We start from the raw sequence: 23,911 nt of genomic DNA, 5'->3' as shown, positions 1-23,911 counted from the left end.
AAAAGAAACAATTAAAAAACTTGACAAAACAAAAGTTGTTTCTTTGAAAAAAATAAATAAAATTGATAAACCATTAGCCTTGCTAACAAAGAGAAGGAGAGAGAAAACTCAAATTACTAACAAACATGATGAAAAAAGGAACTATTACAACCGACACTACAGAAATACAGAAGATTATTAGAAATTATTTTGAAAATTTTTACTCCAATAAAATAGAAAATATCAAAGGCATTGACAAATTTATAGAGGTATGTGATTTGCCCAAACTGAATCAGGATGATATACACAACTTAAATAGATCAATTGCAAGCAATGAAATAGAGGACGCCATCAGAAGCCTATCAACCAAGAAAAGCCCAGGACCAGATGGACACACAGCTTAGTTCTACAAGACCTTTAAAGAAGAACTAACACCATTACTCCTCAAACTATTTCATAAGATAGAAGAGGGAATATTTCCAAACACATTCTATGACGCCAATATCACCCTGATTCCAAAACCAGACAAGGACACATCAAAAAAAGAAAACTTCAGACCAATATCTCTAATGAATATAGATGCAAAAATTTTCAATAAAATTCTGGCAAATAAAATACAAAAACATATCAAAAAGATAGCGCACCACGATCAAGTTGGGTTCATCCCAGGGATGCAAGGTTGGTTCAACATACGGAAATCAATAAATGTAATTCATCACATCAATAGACTCAAAGATAAAAGCCATATGATCATCTCAATAGATGCAGAAAAAGCATTTGACAAAATATAGCACCTCTTCATGTTTAAAACACCAGAAAAACTAGGGATAACAGGAACATATCTCAATATTGTAAAAGCTATCTATGCTAAGCCCCAGGCCAACATCATTCTAAATGGAGAAAAATTGAAAGCATTTCTTCTAAAAACTGGATCAACACAGGGATGCCCTCTTTCACTACTTCTATTTAACATAGTTCTTGAAACTCTAGCCAGAGCAATTAGACAGACAAAAAAGAATTAAAGGGATATGAATAGGAAAGAAGACCTAAAATTAGCACTGTTTGCTGATGATATGATTCTATACCTAGAAGACCCCCCAAATTCCACCAGATATCTTCTAGAACTAGTAAACGAATTCAGCAAAGTAGCAGGATATAAAATCAACACCAATGAATCAAAGGCATTTCTGTGTATCAATGACAAATCCTCTAGAAGGAAAATGAGGAAAACTACCCCATTTAAAATAGCCTCAAATAAAATAAAATACTTGGGAATCAACTTAACAAAAGAAGTGAAAGACCTGTACAGTGAAAACTTCAGAATGATAAAGAAAGAAATTAAAGAAGACCTTAGAAGATGGAAAGATCTCCCTTGTTCTTGGATAGGCAGAATTAATAGTGTGAAAATGACCACACTATCAAAAGCACTATACAGATTCAGTGCAACCCAAATCAAAATCCCAATGACATCCCTAATAGGAATAAAAAAAGCAATCATGAAATCATCTGAAAAAATAAGAGACTCAGAATAGCCAAAGCAATCCTTAGCAAGAAGAGTGAAGCAGGTGGCATCATAATACCAGACCTTAAACTATACTACAAAGCAATAGTAACAAAAACAGCATGGTATTGGCCTCAAAATAGGCCAATGGTACAGAACAGAGGACACAGAGACAAACCCACATAATTACAGTTATCTCATATTAGACAAAGTCACCAAAAACATACATTAGAGAAAAGATATAGCCTCTTCAACAGAAGAGGGGGGAAAACTGGAAATCCATGTGTAACAAAATGAAATTAAACCTATATCTCTCTCCATGCACAAAATTCAACTCAAAGTGGATGAAGGACCTAGGAATTAAATCAGAGACTCTGCACTTAATGGAAGAAAAAGTAGGCCCAAATATCCATCATGTTGGATTAGGCCCCAACTTCCTTAATACGACTCCTATAGTGCAAGAATCAATAAATGGGATGAATTCAAACTAAAAAGTTTCTTCTTGGCAAAGGAAACAATCAGTGAGGTGAACAGAGAGCCTACAGAATGGGAGCAAATCTTCTCCACAGAACATAAGAGAGAGCACAAATCTCTAGGTTATATAAAGCACTCAAAAATCCAACACCAAAAAAACAAATAACCCAGTCAATTAATGGGCTAAGGAGCTGAACAGACACTTCTCAGAGGAGAATATATAATCAATCAACAAATATATGAAAAAATGTTCAACATCTCTAGTAATTAGAGAAATGCAAAGCAAAACTAAGAGTTCAACTCATTTCAGTCAGAATGGCAGCTACTAAGAACTGTGTAATAAGAATTATAATGCATTCGCTGTCATATACAAATAAAAAACAATAAGTGTTGGCGAGGATGTGGGGAAAAGGCACACTCATACATTGCTGGTGGAACTGCAAATTGGTGCCAATCTAGAAAGCAGTATAGAGGTTCCTTGGAAAACTTGGAATGGAACCACCATTTGACCCAGCTATCCCACTCCTCGGTTATACCCAAAGGACTTAAAAACAGCATACTATAGGGACACAGCCACATCAATGTTTATAGCAGCACAATTCACAATAGCTAAACTGTGGAACCAACCCAGATACCCTTCAATGGATGAATGGATAGGGAAAATGTGGTATATATACAATGGAATATTACTCAGCATTAAAAGAGAACAAGATTATGGCATTTGCAGGTAAATGGATAGTATTGGAGAATATCATGCTAAGTGAAGTAAACCAATACCAAAAAACCGAAGGTCAAATGTTTCCCTCGATATGAGGATGCGGATCCTCCCAGGACACCTGAGTTAAAGGGAATGAAAAGTTTCAAACCCATAAAGATTTACCCCAAAGCCTGGAAGATTTTCACTTAGAGTAGGACAAAGAAAATTTGCATTCTCTAAGTGAGTCGGTGTTTGGAGGTGTTTGCTGAAGGAGCACAGCATAGACACACAGGAACATGCCGCATTTGCCACAGGGAGTATGAATATCCTCAGGATCATTTTGAGTATTAGGTATGTGTTTACTAATCAAACTTTATCATAAATGTTTAATAAGTACATAAATGTTTTTATAAAAGTAGATCAGGGCATGATTAATTGCTTTTCATAATAATTTATACTATAAAATATATACAGTAATATCTGAACAAATTTAAAACCCAAATATAAAGGGCTATTCTCACCAATGACTGGAATAAGGATAGGTCATGGTCAGGCAATGGGCCCCTATTAATGTCTTATTCAAAGGCGGAGGCCAGGCTAGGAGGCTGAACTGAGAAGTATTGATGGGCACTATCAAGGCCTATTTCAAATTTAAAAGACCTCAAGGCTCACCTGTGGAACCCTCCAGCCAACCTCTTGGTCCCAGGGAGGTGGGAAGATGGGAGGTAGGAGTGGACCCCGTGGGAGTTACAGGAAGGGTTAGAACTCAGGCTACGGGAGCAGCCAACAGCTTTGATGCCTTCTCTATGCCTGCTTAACACAGACTTTGATCAATGCTGGTGCCCCAGGACTACCTGGGCCCCTAAGCACACCCAATGAGGTTCTTCCTGCTGTGTGGCCCCCTCTTACATCTTGCGGGTTCTCTGTCTTCTCACTTAAATAAATCCTACTCCATTTATTCTCCCCTTCTGTTATTGTCCATGGATTTTATTCTTCAAATTTTAGAGACAGGAACCCAGAAGGAAGATGGCAAAGCAAGGAATCAAGTTTCATCTAAAAATTTTGGTTTCAGATGGGATAAATGCAAGGACCCCCCCCCCTTTTTGTCATCTCCCTTCTCTCTTAAAACTTCACTGAAATAAAAGAAGAAACAAATTTTAAAATAAATCTTCAGCCATGCTGTGAAATGTGGGAGGTAGCATTAGCATATTAAAAGGAAAAATTTATGAGACTATTAATAAATAAGAGATTAAGTTAGATTGATAATCAAGTCCAATGAAACTAAAATATTTGTAAAATTGTGTCTATGATTGATTATATGGAGTTATAGTTATTGAAAATTTCAGAACCTGTCTCAGGTTTAAATAAAAAGTTTGCTATTCAATTTGCTTCTATAATTGGGAAAAAAAGAAACACAGATTTCCAATGCATTCTGGACACAGTGAATTCTGGGTAAATCTGAAATCTTAATGAAAAATACCAGCAAAAATAGCAATACAACACTCTATTTTTGTGTGGCAAAGGAGTTTATAAAGGAAAAGCATGTCCGTGTCTTTAGCTATGTACTGTGTGTGCAGAGTGCCTTCCAGGAAAGAAAACAGGAGATGAACTCCCTGGTAGACTACTTGCTCACATACCTGAGTTTGGGGTTTAATCCCCAGAATTTAAACAAAAATGCTGTTTAAATTTAAATCAGCTAAAGGAAAAAGCTGACAAATCTGGCTGGATGAAAAAAAATATGAAAAACATTTATGATAATTGATTTCTTTATCAAATCATAGTTTGAATGAAAATTGAAACTCCTGGGCTAGGGATGTGGCTCAAGCGGCAGCGTGCTCGCCTGGCATGCGTGCAGCCCGGATTCGATCCTCAGCACCACAGACAAACAAAGATGTTGTGTCCGCCTAGAACTGAAAAATAAATATTAAAAAAAAATTTCTCTCTCTCTCTTTCTCTCTCTCTCTCTCTCTCTCACTCTCTCTTAAAAAAAAAAAAAGAAAAGAAAATTGAAACTCCTACAAACCAACATGAAAAAGAGAACTTTAAAGGATAAATTTAAAAAGGGATGAGAAAGTAATTACAAAAGACATTGAAAACAGGAAAAAGACAGCTGACAGTTAAAAAAAAAAAAAACCTTATAAGAGAAAAATGAGATACATTTTGAACCAACGGGAAAAGAAGATTCTTCATATAGCATGTGGGAATGAACTGGTAAAACCTTTATTAGGGGAACTTGACAGAATCAATGAAATATCAAAATTTGCCTCTGTGTCACTGCAACAATTCTGCTAAGAACCAGTCCTTACAGAAGCCCAATGCATAAGAGCTAAACTATGAAACCTACCTAGGTGTCTGTCAATAGATGAATGGGTAAAGAAAATGTGGTATATATACTTAATGGAATATTACTCAGCTTTAAGAAAGAATGAAGTTATGGCATTTGCCAGTAAATGAATGGTCTTGGAGATTATACTGCTAAGCAAGCAAACAACCAAAGGCCGAATGTTTTATCTAATATATGGATGCTAATTCACAACAATGGGGGTGGGTCCCCAGAGAAGAATAGAATCACCTTAGATTAGGTAGAGGGAAATGAAGGGAGAGGAGGAGAAAGAATGTGAGGATAGGAAGGATAGTAGAACAGAACAGGTATTATTACTTTATGTACATATGTGACTCCATGACCAATGTGATTCTACAATAGGTACACTCAGAAAAATGAGAAATTATATCCCATCTATATATGATATATCAAAGTGCATAAATGCATTCTACTGTCATGTATAACTAATTAAAACAAATTAAAAAATTAAAAAAATGAAATAAAATAAATCAATTAAAAACTAGAAAAAAAAAGAACCAGTCCTAAAGAGCTTGCTGTCCCAACACATGCAAAAATAGCTCTCTGTATGAATACCCATTACAGCTGTGTTACTAATAGCAAATAACTGGAAACCAGGCTGGGTATTCAGGAAGAGAGAGGTAGCTAGAGAAATGATACATCTGAACTTGGACTATTCTGCTAATAATAGATCAGCCACATTCCAGCCACATGCCACCGAGAGGGGCCCAGCCGAGATGAGAAAACTCTCCCAGCCAGCTTAACCTGTGCACCAGCCTGCAGAATGATGTGAATGTGTAGTTCCTGTGAATGACAGCAAGGATTGCCAATGGTTTATTAGGCAACAGTATTGTGGCAATAATTACTGACAACACATATAACTGACAAAATACTAGTCATCAAAGATTTTAAAGAGGTTTTATGTATCAATTATAGAGAGAAAAGTAAAGCAATGCAAAGATAATCTAATAGCCAATAAACAAAAAGAATGCCTACTACTACTAAAGTTCAGAGGAATGCAAATTAAAACTACAAATGCATACCATTTTACATCTATCAAATTAGAAAAATGTGTAATCTGTCAATATTGTGTAATAGCAAGAAGGTTCCAAGGAATCGAAACTTGGCTTACTGAAGGTGACTATGTGCATTGCTATAACTTGAGAGAAAAGCTATCTCTTACTATTTTCTAGCAGAACTGAAAGTCCACATGCCCAATAATTAATTGTATTTCTAACTCTAGATCTTAGAGAAACTTCTGTACATATGTAATATTCTACACTACCGTGTATAACAACAAACACTGGAATCCAGCGAAAGAACCGTTGATCACATATTGCATTGCAGTATATTTATTCACCAGAATATTATACAGCCATGAAAATGACCAAACCACAGAGCAAGATAGATAAATCTCACAAAGAAAAATATCAAGCATAAACAGAAGTGACAGATGAATTAAAAGGTATGCATTGATACACATAAACTTTTAAATATGAAGATATGCTTGTGGATTCATGAGGTTTAAAAGTTATAAAGAAAAGCCTGAGAATTGCCATCTCAGAAGTCCAGGCAGTGGAAGTAGGTGAGAAGGTTCTGTGGAGTGAGCCAGAAGAGAGGCTCTAAGTTACTTCAATGATTCTGCAGTTGAACATGATGTACACAGGATTAAAAAGAAAAAATGAGATAAACATTGACTTTTTTTAGTAAATAGTGTTGAGAGCCACAACCAAGTCAAGATGGCGCCTGGCATTTTGCCAGAAGGAGTGGTTGAAAAGTATCGCCAGTGAGCCATTAAGATGATGATAATTAAGTTAAGCTGTGTATAATTATTAAGATAATGACTGACTGCTGTAACTGGATGATGCTAAATTGAAACAAGCTGTGTATTCAGTTGTGTATATAAACCTCTGCTGTCCGGCAATAAGGTGGCTCCTGCTACCTCGGGTGCCCGCTACTTTTGAGTTCTCGAAGAGTTCCTGTTGAGTTCTAGAGAGTTCCCGTTGGGTTCGGGCAATAAAGTAGTTCCTGTTTGAACCTACAAGTGGCTCGTGACCTCCCAGTGATTTTGTGCCCAGCCAGACTGAGGCAAAATAGAATGATAGAAAACTCAGTTTCAGGAAAACAAGCAAGCAATTATGGCCATTATATAATAAAAACAGATATTAAAACATAGCTCTTATTTATATGTGTTTATATGCACATAAATACATATTTTGTTTATACCATAATACTATATTATAGTGGAAAACTTTAATTACAGAAGGCATTTTAATGATTCCACATCTCTCTTATATTTTAAAGTGCAAATATGTGTGTCCCTATAAATATGCATGTATATGTGTGTGTAAGTATGCACATCATTTTAATGCTATTTAACATATGTCAATCAATATGTTTTTATAGAACCTCCAAGATTTCATAATGTTATAATGCAGGTATTATGCCACAGAATGGGCATCTGTTTTTCTTTAGAAATGAAGACATGCTCCTTGGTATCTTGACAACAGAATGAAATACTATTAAAAATTTCCAGGAAAAGCTAATAAAATCCTACATATTCAGTTATTCTAGCTTAAGCACAAGGAGTACACTGATACAGGAAGGGAACTTGGAGGCAAGAATGAACAACTGGTGCACACTCCTAGTTCAGAAATGCTAGTGCTATGGACACCTACCCGAAGAATTCTTATCTGCCGTCTACCTGCAGTGTTACCCGAATGAGATTTAAATACGCACACAGACTTCCTTTATGAGAGAATATTTATGTGATATGAAAATCATAGGCTCTTTACAGTCCCTCTTTATAGTCCCTCTTTGAAGCTGATTAAATATAAATGGGATATTTTTCAAGCCACAAAATGTCAATACTGCATTTGTAGATAACAGTCATCATTGGCTAGTGCTTAGGGGTAACGCTGAAGTCGAGACACTTGAATCATTCAAAAACTCACATTAGGAAGGACCAAATCAAAATCCCAAACTTCGCTAAAGAAACTGGGTGATAGCAAGTGCATAGGCAGGTGCCAGGCAGGCCTGAACACAGGGGGTCACCGGCTTGGTCAGGTTTCTCCCTCCTGTCTTCCCTGGCCCTGGCAGTTTTCATGAGGACACAGAGCCTGGACATTCCTGGTCTTCCAAGGCTGGCCGCAGGCCTGCAGTTAGCAGGTGCACCGTGGATGACTGATGCTGCCTGTCATTTTTCCTTTGTCACTTCACTCTTTGGGTGCAGACAGCGAAGTCAGCGTGTGCCTGTTTCAAATCCTTCCTCAGCTTCCTACCAGGAAGGATTCACGGGGACAGAAACGATCCAGGGTGCTCCTTCCAGAGCTGGATTTCCACACAGTCTTTATTGATGGGCGATAATGGCTTCACACCTGGTGACTGCCAGGCGTCTGTGCGGTGGCCCTTCCTTCAGGTGACAAGATTCCAAGAGTAAATTCCTGGTAACTCCAGGGAAAGCCTGAGGGCACCAGAGGAAGTGTCCCTTTTCCTTCCACGTCCTCGCTCGTCCCCTGATAGTTCCAAGATGCATCCGTTGGCTCTGTTATCAGACGTCCTCAAGCGCGCGCGCGCGCACACACACACACACACACACACACACACACACACACACATGGCTTATCTACGTGGGGATCAGCCCCAGGAAGGACTTAGCTGCTGGGAGGCGCAGGAGCTCAGCGAGGCTGGCACTTGACAACGTCTGCCCCGTCGCCCTGTGGGCTGGCTGCCTTCCTGCAGGACCCTGTAGGAGCAGAGCTGGTCTCTGCGCCTCTCGGGGACGCGGCCACACAGGCACGAGGGAGCACAGCCAGACAGCCTCAGGGTCGCTCCTGGGAGGTGAGTGCTCCTCCTCCAGGGCCTGCCCTCGGTGGCTGCTGTGGACAGACGGACGGGTGTAGCCTCCAGTCAGAAAGAAGGCGGGGCCGAGGCTGCGGGTAGGTGGTGGGAGTGGAGGTGGGCAGGAGAGAGCGAGCTCCAGGTCCTGGGGGATCCAGGGACAAGGAGCCCAGCAGAAGCCACAGTGAGCCTCTGTGGGGTGCCTGGGCCTGGAGCAGGGCGGGGGTCCTCCCTTCTCCCCCCCCCCGCACACTGGGGAGGGTCCCGTGGTAGAGGGAACCCTGAGCAGGATGGGGGTAAGGGCAGGGAGTGAAAGGATCTCAGAGGGGACAAGAGCACCCAGGACGCCCCCGCGAAGAGGCCTCCACAGCGTGGCCCTGTGCATCACAGGCCTCTGATGGGGCGGGGCGGGGAGCTCAGAGGGGCAGGGTGTGGCCGGCTGCTGGCCTCCAGGCCCTTCAAAGGGCACCGAGTCTGCGGGCGGGGTGCAGTTTCCCTGTTAGCTCGGCCAGGTAAGAATTGGCCATTGCCTAAAAAGTGCACATGGAATATGGACCTGGAATCTGACCCCAGTGAGATTGCCCCCCACCCTGCGTCCTCCCAACCCCAAATATACAACCTTGCTAATTCAGGAGAACAGGCACAGGTAGACAGGTGACTTGTGATAGAGACCAAATGGAAGCTCTAAGTCAAAAGGGAAAAAACCAGGAATTTGGAAACATTAAACTATCCATATTTTAAAGACAAATGATCCCAAAATTTCTCTTTTTAAAATTATTGCTATCAACAGGAGCTTCAAGGAACTCAAGTCAGAAACCAAGTGCAGCAACATTAAAATTCAAGTACCTTCTTGCACCTAATAACAAGTACAAAAATGGAAACTGCGGCATAGTTAATGAAAAAGTAATTAAGAGAAAGGCGATTGGTGAGTATGAATTTTAGTGACTTTTCATGGGGTTCTGCTGGAGTTATTTTTCTAAATTCTTCCTGTCTATTGCTCAGCTAATGAGGCTTTGTCCGGAAAGCGGGGCAGCCTCACACGCTGAGAGAGCAAGTGGTGGGGACTGTCAGGGCCAGGGCCAGGACCGGAAGTACCAGCCTGGACTTGAGAGGTGTGGCCTCTCTACCTGCACCAGGGAGGGAACCACCAGGCTGGCTCAGCTTCACAGAGTGGGCCAGAAAGGGAAGAGCGGGGTCTGAGGGGCGAGTTATCAGAATCCAGCACAAACACGTGGAATCAGTGTCTTCACCTCCTTAAGCACAAGAAATGACACAGAGAGAAGACCACTGAGACAGCTCCACAGCACCACTTCAACAGGCCCTACCTCCCCGAGTCTAGACCCTGTTCAACCCTAGAGGCACAGTTCCAGAGTCCACAGAGAGAGAGGTGAACAGAATAAAGATTTCAGACAAATGATGGAGAAAAAGTTAAAAATCCTAAAAAGCCAAAGGCCACATTCAGCTAATTCACAAATGACTGAGGATGTGAAAAATTCACCCTCAACAGCACCAAAGAAATACTATCTGTTTTCTTTTTCTTTTCTTTTTGGTGCTGTGGATTGAATCCAGGGTCTCATATGCTAAGCGCATGTCCTGCCTCTGAACTGCACCCCAACCTCAGGAATCCTTTTTTAATACTACACAGCAAGGTGACACTTTTCTTCACAATGGCACAGAGTAACATAAACTATTGGATGGGGCAGTCAGAAGCATCACCCTCTGAGCTGCTGATGGGATGCCAACCGTGCCCTCGATGCAGCCGCACAGGACTCGAGCTTCCAAATCTATAAAGGCGTGGAAACCTGTGGATCTGGCCATTCTGTTGTTGGAACTTTCATCCATTCGGATAAAATAGATGTGCATATTTATGCTCAAGGGTGACGAACAGATATATTGGGGTGGGGGAAATCAAGGTACTTAGGAACAAGTAAATCTCACCAAAAAAAGGAAATAGTTCATAGAAACTACGCTACATTTATTCAATGGATATCTGTGCAGTCTCCGAAATGATATTTTGGAAATAATTTTATGCATAATAGAGTACAAGAATAGATTACAAAACCATGGTGTATACACACATCTGTGTGTGCACACGTGTGTGTGTGTGGTGTGCATGTGTGTGCATGCGTGTGTGTGCACACATACATGTGTTGGTATCCACATCTCCACACTTGCTGGCCTACTTCATATTCCCACTTGGACGTTTAACAAACATTTTTTTGAATGTGATTTTTTTTTTTTTTAACAAAGAGACCTTTAGAAAGAGTTCTCTCCTTCCTGACCTCTTCCTCCATCTTACCCCTTCTCTGTAAATGGTGCCTCCACCCACTCAGAACCCAGGTGGTGTCCAGATCCTGTGGCCACTGGCCCATCCTGTGACTGCCCCTCCAAAGTGCCCTGACTCTGGTGCCCCTTCCTTGGCCTCCGACCCTCTCCCAACTCCAGCCTCCGGCTCCCATCTGGACTGAAGAACAGCCGACTTCCCTGCTGCTCTGCCGCTCCCCAGTCCTCGCCTACCACAGTCCCTTCTGCACCCAAATGGCCGATTTAAGGAAACCGCGATGTGGAACCCTTCTTAATGAGTCTTTAATTACTCTCAAGTTAAAATCACCAGCCTGCCGACCATTCCCATCCGGCCCTTGGTCACTTTCTATTTCCACGCCCCTGTCAGTCCACCTTACCCATTGTTTACCAGAACTTCTAAAGTGCCCTCATTTCTGTCCCCGTTCATTGAAGATCACTCCCACATTAGGAGTTTGCATCTTTTTTCCTAGTGCATCTGGAAATCCTGGGCCTACACTGCTCCATCTCATCATCCAGGCTGCATTTCTAAGGCCACGTCCTCCCCTGCTTTCCTGGGCGCCCAGAGGAAGGGCCCACGGTTCGCCCTCCCCCTGTGGTGCTCTGTCCTCCTGGGGTTGCTTGGTTTCTCGTCCCTCCTCACACAGGACCGCCATCTTGCCGCTCTGACATTGCTTCCCCATGGCATGGTTCCTGGGTGCCCCAAGGGGTCCTGTTGGAAGCCGGGTCTTCTTGTGGTACTGAGAGGTGCTGGAACCTTCCAGAGGCGGGCCTACGGAAGGCTCTTCAGTCTTTGGGGTGCTGCCCCCAGAAGGGATTAGTATAGTACCTGTGAGACCCTGAGATGGTTCTTATGAGAGTGCGTGGTGAAAAAAGGGTGAAATTGGCTCCTCTTGCTGGCCCCTGGGCTTCCTCCACCCAGGCTTCTGCCATTATGTTGCCATCTGCCATCACCAGATGCAAAGGTGATGGCCCACCTGACCTTGGACTTTCAGCCCCCAAACTGCGAGCTAAAGAAACTATTTTTTCTTTGTAAGTAGGCAGCTTCAGGTACTTTGCTATAGCATCAGAAAATGAACTGATATAGACTCCAAAAGCAGAATGTTGGCTGTCTTGAATAGAGTCCACATATAGCAGGTGCCTGGTAGGGAGCTGTTGGCTGATTGAATCTAAGGAGCAAAAGAATAGATATTAACAGGCTTATATGTGGTTAATGAAAGAATGAGTGATTTTCCCAGGTTTACCCTCTCCTGCATCTTCAAGATGTTCTCAATCAATGCACATCATCAAAGGAAATAATTTTAAAATTATGTGAGTAATTTAAAATATTTAAAATTCAATAATCGTTCTCCTCCCTTAAAATCTGGAATATGGAATTTAATTAAATCTCTTATTTCTTCATCACTCTGAAATGTCTCAACAAATTCATAGCATCATAAGACATTTTCCAAATATAGCAATGAAATTTCACAGTTATTAAATGTAGAAGATAAAAAATATAACATTTTTCTGTACAGATTACATCATCTGGATCTGTCTTTTAAAATTATCTTTGTAAATTTATTGCTTATGATTTTTCTTATTCTTATACATTAAAGGGATAACATTGAATAATCATTATTTGAGAATTGTCATTTATTTGCTTCAAGGACCGATAAATTGATTCTGCATGAAAAATAGAATAGTGATAATTATATAAAAGAACTATGTCAGTGTGATTAAAACACTCTTATTCTTCCCATTTTTTTTCTTGGATCATAGAATTCTATTTCTTGCTTAATGCAATGTTTTCCTGGCTTTCATGGAGTGAAATGAAATTAATTGGAAAAAAATCACCAAGGCAGATCATAGGCTAAAGCCGGTGGAGATCATTGCTGGTGCTCTAATTATTGACACATGCTAAATTCCTTGCCTAAATGTATAATTTTATTGATTGCTTGACATAATAAATCATTAATTGCACAGAAGTACAAATTAAGCCCCAAAGGGCAATGAATATAAAAAAGTGAGTCATTTTCCATGTTTAATACAATTTGAGAAATGGAGGTTTTAGAAATACTCTTCATGAAATATACTGCTATATTTCTGATGATTTCTGATTTGTAAAACAGATTTTTCTGGTTTAAAAATTATAGCCCTTAAATGTTTTCCAGACAAAATTTCAACATCCAAATGAAAATAAAATTATTTAAAAGTAAGATGCATTTTATCTCTGTAAAAACTTCTATTCACAAAAATGACTTATATTCCTGGTTTCAATTATCTTGATTCTTAATCGAATATTTGTTGATTTGGCCTAATAATTGCATAACATCCTATTCAGGTTACATCATTGAGAATGGAAGATTAATAAAATCAATGGGTATAGCAGAGGAAAGAATAAAACTGCATTTCAGCAAGATCGTTCATGGATGTCAAAACAAATCAGAAAGAGCACAGAAGGCTGTTTCAATTTTACTTAGAAGGAGGGCATGAGAATGGAGAGGGAATTAGTTTCCTCCTCTTTATTGCTTAAACTATAAAACTATGAAGCATGAAATATCTTCTGGGAATTCACCCAATTTTTGGAGAAATAAAGCCTGATTCTTTGGAATTTGATGGCATTTCTTTCCAGAATATAAGCTCATCCAGAATTAGTGTGCAAAATAAATGCTGGAAACAGGGAGAATAAAAGGGAAGGTGATAAAATGAATTATGATGGGAAGACGATGCACAAGTACCACACACATGAATAATGCTCATCTTGAAGGGTCCTATTTAAGTGACCATGAAAAGTGAGCCCCTGGAGAATGGAGATTAAAATTAAATCACATGCTTGCTTAATAATTATTTGAGTAGGAACTAAACACATGCCTTAGCAAATGCAAATGATTTTTTTAATTAGACATCAACAAATGAGGTCCAGTGGTGGAAGCCAAGCTGTTTGGCTGTGATAGATTTTTATTACGGGGCTCCAGCCTCCCGGTGACATTGCCCTGAGAATTTCTCTGTTCAACCCAGGAATGTGAGTTTACAATGTTAAAATAAAATGTTTCTTTATCACAACTAAATATTTTGAGAACATTTTATTCTATTTGCCTGTTATTTGTCAAAAGGCAAGTGTTTTTCAGTTATACAATAAATTTAAAGAAAAAAATAAAGAATAATATTGCAGTCTGAGTATGCCATGCCATCTTTGATGACATATCACTAGAGATTTACAATGAAAAATATTCTATGAAAGCATTTTCACCCCTGGTGAGAAATTCATCATAAACATGAAAATATATTTCACTTTACTCTGGAAAAGGATGATGAATTCAAATAAAAAAAAATGCTTGTGGGTGACCCTCAGAATTCGTATTCCTCAAAGGAAAGGAATAATAATAAGTGTATATACGATCAATAAAGTCTCCTCTGAATCACATATTTCACTTCAGCACATGTCCCCCAACCTGGGAAACATTAATAATGTTATTGTGCTCCATGGTTGAATAAAAATGGTGCATGAGCTCAAGTACAGTGGGCTGCGTGACGCAGTGTGCAGCTGAGATTTAAAGGACTCAGTGATGGCATCCCCTAATTACTAACCTTGAAAGAAGCCATCTAACACAGAGACAGGACAGACTTGCCCTTTGGTCCACATGTGAGTTCCAGGCTTCCTAGTGAACCTCACATTTGGGCATCTCAGGCTCAGCAAATAGCAAAGTGAATCGCCCTGCCCACCCACCTCGGCAAGGGACACCACCTCACACTCAGCTGCGGCACCTTTGGCTTCTCCTTCTTTCTGCATCCTCAGATGAAGACTTCTCCTGTTACCTCTGTCTCCAAAAACCTCTGTCTTAACTTCCCTCTGTTTCCCATATCTACCCCTACTGAACAGTAAATAAATGATATTATTTACAAATTTCAAAGCCCAGTGACATACCAACTCCAGATGAGTTGGACATTCATCTAAACTATTAAAATAATTCTTAATTTTAAGTTTTTAGTCAGTGGTTTCACTGATTGCTAAAAGTATCAAGTTATTTCTATACATAGGTCTGAGTTTTAATTAAGAAGTAAATGGAGCCAGCTACTCAGGAGGCTGAGGCTGGAGGATCACTTGAGCCCAGGAGTTCAATGACAATTTGGGCAACATAGTTGGCACCCCATTTTTTAAAATAAATTTTAACAAATGGCCTTTAATTTTAATAATAAAATAATATAAAAATTGAATAACTGTATTTGATTGACACTAAGAAAATCGTTAAGTGAACTTCAATTAAATTTTTAAATATTTATTTTTAAAATTAAAATAATTAAATTCACTTTGTGTTGCTTTTGTTGTAAAATTCCATGAATTCAAGTTCATCTATAGATTTGTTACACCTCTACCAGTGTCAGGATAAGAAGGAAAACATTGTTACTCTTTATTAGTGGTACTCTATTGTGCAAATATATGACTGTTTTTCCGTCACCCATTTAAGAAGACTCCTAAAGCGCAAAAAGGAAAATCAAAAATCAATAAATGGGATGGATTCAAACTAAAGAGCTTTTTCTCAGCAAAGGAAACAATCAATAACATGAAGAGAGGCCCACATAATGGGAGAAAATCAAACCACATGTACCTCAGAGTATTAATCTCCAGGCTATATAAGAACTGAAAAACCTTAACACCCCCAAAACCAAATAACTCAATCAATAAATAGGCTATAAGGAACTAAACAGATACTTCACAGGCAAAGATCCAAACAATCAACAAATACATGACAAAATATTCAATATCTCTAACAATTAGAGAAATGCAAATCACCCCAGTCAGAATGGCAGTTATTAAGAATACAGGCAACAATAAATGTTGGGGAGGATGTGGGGGAAGATGTGCACTCATTGCTGGTGGGAGTGCAAATTGGTGCAACCATTATGGAATCAGAAAACATGGGTTGGAATGACTATTTGACCCAGTTATCCTACTTCTTGGTCTGTACCCAAAGTACATAAAATCAGCATACTACAGTGATGTGGCCATGACAATGTTTATAGCAGCTCAATTCACAGTAGCTAAATTATGGAACCAAGCCCTTCAACAGATGAATGGATAAAGAAAATGTGATATATATATATATATATATATATATACACACACACACATATATATATGTATATACACACACACACACACACACACACACACAATGGAATATTAGTCAGCTTTAAAGAAGAATGAAATAATGGCCTTTGCCAGTAAATGGATGGAGCTGGAGAATGTCACGCTAAGCAAACTAAGCCAATCCCCAAAAAAAAAGTCTGAATGTTTTCCCTGATATGCAAATGCTAATTCATAATGGGGGTGTTAGGAAAGAATACTTTGGATTAGGCAGAGGTGAATGAGGGAGGGGACGGTTATAGGGGTATGAAGGACAGTAGAATGAATAGGACATTATTACCCTGTGTGCATATATGACTACATGACCAGTGGGCTTCTACATCATGTACAACCAGAAGAATAAGAAGATACATTCCATATATGTGTGATGTGTCAAAATAGATTCTACTGTCCTGTATAACTAATTAAAACAAGTTTTTTTTTTAAAAAAAAGAGAATATTTGGGTTGTTCCTGGGTTTTGGCAGTTAGGAGCAGACAGTAGTCAGCCACAGTAAACCAAATAACCCAATCAATAAATAGGCTATAAGGAACTAAACAGATACTTCACAGGAAAAGATCCAATCAATCAACAAATATATGACAAAATATTCAATATCTCTAACAATTAGAGAAATGCAAATCACCCCAGTCAGAATGTGAACACGCCTTTCTGTGAGCACAACCAGGGGAGGATTGCTGTGCCATCTGGTTATTGTGTGCGTAATTCTAAAAGCCAAAGCTCTTCCAGGAGGGCCACACCATTCTGCTCTCCTACCCGCGGTGGGTAAGCGTGCCAGCTGCCCCGAGCCCTCACCAGTGGGCCTCATATTCCAGCTTGGTTTCTACTCTCATTTCCCTCTGCCTGAAAAATGTGCTTAGCTCTTTTAGACAGATGGAATGCCAACAAAGTATCTCAGTTTTTCCTGATGAAAATGTCCCAATTTAACCTTCACTCTGGAATACGTTTTCTTTGAATATGGAATTCAGGTTCTATTTTAACACTTGAAAAATATACTATGTGATCTGAGCTCTCTTAAAAGAAAGTTGTACTTGTCAGTGTGCCTTAATTGTTGAAATGGAGGCAAAAGGCCTTAATAAAAATGATCTCATCAATAGAAGGATGGGGACAAGTTATTTCATATATAACTTCCAGCTTTCAATAAAAATTTCACTCAACACTAAAAAAACCTAACTAAGAGAAAAACAGACAATTAGGAGACCCATAATTTATCTGGATATTCTACTTACCTGACACAAAAGTAACTGAGACTAATGCATTCAAAACTATGCCAAGTGAAATATAAAAAAGAAATGCAAATTGCCAGTACTTGGAAGCCACCAAGACGCCCTTTAGAGGTGAAGGGACAAGTCAGTCATGGCACCACAGCACAGAGAAAGAAACCGTCCAGCCACCAAGGGATGCATGGCTAAGGAAAAGCAGCCAGCGTGGAAGACGGCCTGGTGTGTGACTCCAGCCAGGACATTCTGGAAAAGGCGGGCTCTGGAGTTGCCAGGCTTGAGGGGGAGAGATGAGTCAGCAGAGCACAAAGTGCTTTCAGGGCAGGAAGCCACCCGGGATGCACGTCATTTTAAATGTGTTCAGACCACAGATGGCACAACGCCAGGCGGGGACCCTGTGAACACTGTCGACTCTGGGTGATAGTGGGTCTGTGTCGACTTATCAATTGCAGCAACTCTACGCCTCTGGTGAGGGATGTGGAACCCGCTGAGGAGGCTGAGGATCTGTGGGAGCAGGGAGTGTATGGGAAATCCTGTGCCTGCCATTCACTTTGCTGTGAACCTTACATTTTTGGTAAGGTTCCTGCTGACTTCATAGAAGGCTAAGTTACCCGTCCTGTGTGTGTTTTGTAGCTCCCCTCAGAGGAGCTGACCTGGTGAGTCCCTGGGCTCTTTACTCTGCTTCTCAGGGTGATCCCTGGCCATAGTTGGCTAACAGTTCTCCTTAAAACACCGGGTTCCTTAGGATTGCTTAATGTCCCGGGTAAAATGCAATAAACTCCTACGTATTACTCGGTACAATTTTAGAATATCTATGGTAGGCCTAAGTTTAACTGTGGAAATTGATACTTTCAATACAAAATCAAACCAAGGATACTTAAAGAGCATTTTGGTGAAACGAGAACAACAGCAATCCTGGTCTGGAAAGAGTGATCAGGATCACAGGGCGGCTTCCTGTTCTTACGGCCAAAATGAAGGAGAAACCTCGTGGCAGGAGGAGCAGAAACGGTGACAGGGAGCAAGGCGACCTGCCAGGAATGGGTGATCTTTCTTAAAGCACTTCTAGGAGGCAAATTATGTGTCCTCTTCCTCATTCTCTGGGTATTCATTTAAAATAATTCCGCTTAATTTTGGAAATCATTGAAAAAAACGTTGTGGCGGACTCTTAAATTAGCAAGGACTAAAATTTTAAAAGACCCAATAGCGAAAACACATATAATATATACACACATATTTATGTACACGTGGTGCATAAACCTAGGTATAGAGATACAAATAGAGTGGCCATATGTATAGGTATGGCACATGATGCATAAAGTGTGTCTCTACGTATCCACCTTTGCCTTCAGTTCAGTGCTGGCAGCTGAGAGGTCAACATCTCTGCTTTGTTTAGATGCCTTCACATGCTCGATGAGAAACAGACCCTCTTGAAGGAAACAATATTTTTACATATTTCCCATGACCATTTTTATTAGGTAGAAGGTATTCCACATTCTCTCTCCTTGAGATTCATGATCTGAAGTCCCCTTTGATCCATAAAGACAGGGATCACAGACATCACGTACTAATTGCTGATGTGGCTGACTGTTCATCTTTGCTTTTGCTTCTGAGAAGCTCTACCCTGAGCTCCTGTGTTAACCCCTCCCAAAAGGTCGGATCATTACAACTGTTTATTCAGTAATTGTTTATTGAATGTCAGCTATGTGCCATGAACAATTATTCTAGATTTGGAGAATATATCAATGAACAAAACAAACAGAAACCCCAGCCTTTACAAAAGCCCCGCCTTGGGATGGATATGGAGGGTTCTATTAGAAGGGGTGAACGACATGGCAAAAAAAATAAAGTTGTAAAAAAGATCATGCTGACTAGTTTGTCCATTAAAAAGAAAAATTCTATACCTGTCTCTCTTTCTCAATCATTGAGCGACATCCCTAAAACCATATATAAAATGAGGGGGAAAGACTGAAAAGGACACACACACACACACACACACACGGTACTTCAGGATGCCCAGAACACAATTCACTGAGTTTCGACCCTTAAGACAACATTGAGTGTGCAAACAGCGTAAGACACAGTCCTCTTGCCCTGAAGGAGTTCTGTCCTTGCCGATTGGCATCATCTGAAAGTCTCGGAAGTGTTCCATTTGCTCTGAGCCATACACACGGAGCCAAGTACAGTGCCAGCCATCACCAAGAGCGCCCGGGTGGGCCACTGGCTCCACACACATGGGTGTTGGACGACTTTAGATATTGGAGGAACAGTTTCTCTGGCAAAAAACAAAACAAAACATTTTTTCCTTTTTTTAAAAAAACTGGATGGGTAACCCTATTGAAATTGACTTTAAATAGCAGCTACTTTTAAGCTCAATACATTGAGTTCTGCAAAGCATAAGAGAAGGACCAGCCTTCCCAACTGCAGCCAATTGTGGTAGAAATCAGAAGCTCTTGAGGTCTGCAGCCCTGTGTGTTTTCTTGTTATCAGAGTCGCTGTTGAAGCCTCATGCTCCAGGGCCTTCATCCAAAACAGATGGAACCCGACGAAATCTTCATGTGGAAAGGCCTGCACAAAGAGGTTGGTTTGTTTTGTTTTGTGCTCTAGGGGTGGAACCCAGGGCCTCACACATGCTAGGTTAGATGTATCACTGAGCTACATTCCTAGCCTCCAAAAGGTTACCTTAAAACCCTGCAATAATTAGGTTTTTCTTTTTTATGTAACAACCCAGAATGTCCAAAAAAATCTTTGTGGTTTTTTTTTTTTTTTTTTTTTTTTGGCCAGAGAGGAAATGGCTCAGTCCTGTTAATCCTCATGTGAAGTATGTCATAAAAATCACTATGTGGAATGATTTAAATTAGTTTACCATGGAAAATGATTCCTATTTGGTTTCTTCTGCCCCATATTTAAATCATTTAGTCAGAATACCTGGCAAAGAATATAGTCCCTTTTTGACTGCGTGCAGAAGTTTTGCATTCATTGTGAAAATACTTTAAACTGAATCAAGCTTTTAGTGTATTTTCAAGTTCTATGAATTGTTTTTTTAAAAAAAGAATGAAGAAATAAAATCAGGGAACGGGCAAACCACTACTAGCATCCCCTTCCTTGCACACGGATGTGTGAGAATATTCATTTGGGGGACAATTCACTGACAGCTGACAGCGGAGTCTTGGAGAAGCCAGCCCCTCAGCACCAGCAGCTGCCCCGTAAGTGCTTCCATGTGTGATAAAGCGCAGGCTCCTGTTTCTTCTCCCCACTGATTAGGAAATCAAGACTTTCTTATGCAATTCAAGGGGAGAGACTGAAAGCACCAGCGGTTCTGTCAGACTGCAGTAAATGCACGAGAACACAGAGATTACATGACTGCAGGTCTTGGGTCCAACTAAGTCACTAAGACAAGTCACGTTCTCTCTCCTTCTCCCACTTTCTTCTGACAAGACCACCATACTGTTCTGGATCATGGTTTGATGGTGTGGCTACAAAAATCTGTAGATAAGACACTGAATATTTCTAATGCTCATTAGCTCAAAGTTCTAATATACAGATAAGGACACTTGATAATATTATAGTCATCAATGTTGTGTGTTTTTCAAAGAACATCCCTGTGGAGTTGAATGATTTGGGATTTTATATACGTTAAGAAGCACTGACCTTTTAGAGTGGAAGCTAAGTTCTGGTTTTATAGGTATCAAGTTCTGCTCACAAAGAATAAAATACGGGATCTTTCTTAAGTGACTTATTGCCTATTCCAAACCGTGGTGGGAGGGACCCGAGCTGCCTGTTGACCACAGCTAGGGGACACCACCAGCCTCTCCTGTGTGCATTTGGCATTGTGTCATCGTGGAAAGTAACCAAGGCAGGTCTGCAGTTTTCAAGTATTCTTAGGAAAATGTGCTCATTATTTCCACTATTTTTCCTTAAAATCTTATATCCATGAGTTTCTATGAAACCTGGGTGCAGTAATACGGTCTGCATGTAACCTCCTGGAATGTAACTGAGGGCCCTGTGCAAACCTGTGCTGTAATTAAGTGGGGGAGTCTCTGTTGGCTGTGGGGTGGGACCACTCCAGCAGGCCTGGGAGTGCCGAATGGGGTGCACAGAGTGGGAACAGGCACCTATCAATCTCCTGGGGGACACAGGGCCAGGTCCTCTGGCCAGCCTAGGCAGGAGCAGTGCGTCAGGCTTGACAGTGGCAGAGGACCTGTTCCCACCCTCCTGGGCTCTGTGTGGGCAGGGCTGTTCCAGTAGAGGTATGGCAGCAAGATGGGCGGTGGGAGGCTGGTGGGGAGTGGGTGTGGCTTGGAAAACCCCTGCAGCAGCAGTCTAGGGAGGGGAGGGCACTGTGTGGAGGGGCTCCCATCAGAACAGGAGGCACAGCTCCTCAAACTGGGCCCAGAGTCCAGGAGGGCTACAGGAGCATCACTAGCAGCAAGAAGTTCAGGGACCCTGAACTTCAGTGGGGCTGGTATCAGTGGGTCTGTTGGAGACCTCCTGGTCATCTTTTCTGTTATAGGAAGACTGTCCCATGTGCCATCTGGCAGGGACAGGTGGCACTTCATTCCCTCCTTCTGAGGCCATCTTGAGTCTATGTCCCAGTTTCTGAGTTTTCATCCACGCTGCCCTCCTGCACTCTCTGGTGTAGCTGAACAGAAGCTCTCTATCTTTGTGGTCTTCCTTTGTGGGAGGACAGTGGGCCAATATCTCTAGCTAACTGCATTGCTGGAAGTCTTCCCCATCTTGATAACGCCCTTGGATGTGAGGAAGTTTCAAATTTCCATAAAGTCAAATTTATCTGTTTTTTTTTTCCTTTGTTGTTTGTTCTTTTGATGTCATATCTAAGACTCCATGGCAAGGTCAATGCAAGGTCATTCATTTTCCTCATGTTTTCTTCCAAGGGTTTTATGGTAGCTGTTGTCTTAGGTTGTTTATCTATTTTGAGTTCACTTTTGTGGAGCGTGTACAGTACAGGTTCAACTACATTCTTTAAAGAGGAAATCCAGTTATCCAAACACCACTCCTTGAAAAGACTTCTCTCACATATTGATTAAGCCCCTTGTCAAAATCAATTGGTCAGAGATACATGCATTTTAGAACTGTTAATTATATTCTATATCAATACTGTTTTGATTACGGTAACTTCGTATTGTGTCTTGAAACTGTGAAGTACAAGTGTCCTGATGTTATTTTTTTTTCCAGATTGTTTTGACAATTTTATCTGAATTTGAGGATCAGCTTTTCCTTTTCTGCCACAGATACTAATGGAACTTAGGGGTTGTGTTGAATTTGTAGATCACTGTGGGTACTTCCCACAGTGTGCCAATATTGTCTCACGCATCTGTGAACATGAGCTACCTTCCATTTCCTTAGATCTTCTTAATTTCCTCTTTGGCTTTCAGTGTACAAGTCGTTCATCTCCTTGGATCAGTTTATTCCTGGACAAGATCTCCTTTTGGTTTGTTCATTGACGGATATAAAAACACCACTATTTTCCAAGAGCTGACTATGGATTTGCAGCTTCACTGAACTTGCTCCTCAACCTAGTAGACTTCTGGGGACTCTGGGGTTTTCTATACATAGGATCATGTCCTTCAGAGGGAAGTTTCACTTCTTCCTTTCACATATTTCTTTTTCTTTTCTGATGGCTCTGGCAGGAACTTCCGTGTAGTATTGAATGACCATGGTGAAAACGGACATCTTGATCTTGTTTTGAGCATGTTTTAAAATTAATTTTGGAAGAAAATTTAACCACTAGAAAATTGGAAAATAAAACAGCAAATAAAGATAAAGTAAAACTGCCAACAAAACTAAAAAGTAATAAGAGAATTTATTAATACATACAATTTTAAAATCAAAAGGGATAGAGAATTACCTAGATTGAAAAAATACTGGCAAGCAGAAACCAACCTCAGGTTGTTCATTATCTCTGGATGGCTACATAGAAACATTGCTCTAGAACATGATACAAAGTAGGTTTTAAAATGTAAATTTTCTTTGACTGTCTCCACCTAAGATGGTGGGTTCCTGAATGTTTGTTGTATAATTCCCTGCACTTCTTTGTGTGATTCGAATGTGTAAAGGGTAGCAAAATGCATGTGCATGTGATTTAAAAGAAGATATAATAGAATGTGTAGTTGTGACAGTATTCTTTAATATTAAAAAATACATTTGTCATTTAGTTAGGTTTCATGAAAAAAGATCCCAACTAAGGAAATAGATATGAAAACCTAAATAATTTTCTTGCAGAGGAATCAGCAACCACTGGAGATAGGGGAAATCTACCATCATAATGAAGTTCAAAGATACTGATTTTATTTTTTTAAGTTTAGGGAACTTGTTCAAATTAACTGCCCTTATTTCCAATCTGTTCTTGTTTAATTGTACAGTACTTATTATTTGTATTGGGTGATATGAGGGTAGACCATATCACCACATAT

General features: G+C 40.3%; 1 long non-coding RNA gene across 1 annotated transcript; it reads right to left on the bottom strand.

The window, feature by feature from the left end:
* LOC125619442 lies at positions 1-23,692 on the bottom strand. Its single transcript, XR_007351005.1, has 4 exons — positions 23,681-23,692; positions 14,196-14,203; positions 8,207-8,210; positions 1-422 (listed from the first exon to the last, which is right to left on the bottom strand). It is a non-coding gene; the product is annotated as an uncharacterized LOC125619442 (long non-coding RNA).
* Between the last annotated feature and the right edge of the window lie 219 nt (positions 23,693-23,911).

This window comes from Marmota marmota, unplaced genomic scaffold (assembly GCF_001458135.2).
Source record: "Marmota marmota marmota unplaced genomic scaffold, marMar, whole genome shotgun sequence".
Classification (NCBI taxonomy): domain Eukaryota; kingdom Metazoa; phylum Chordata; class Mammalia; order Rodentia; family Sciuridae; genus Marmota; species Marmota marmota.
Note: the sequence above shows the minus strand (reverse complement) of the source record. Positions and strands in the feature narration are given on the sequence as shown.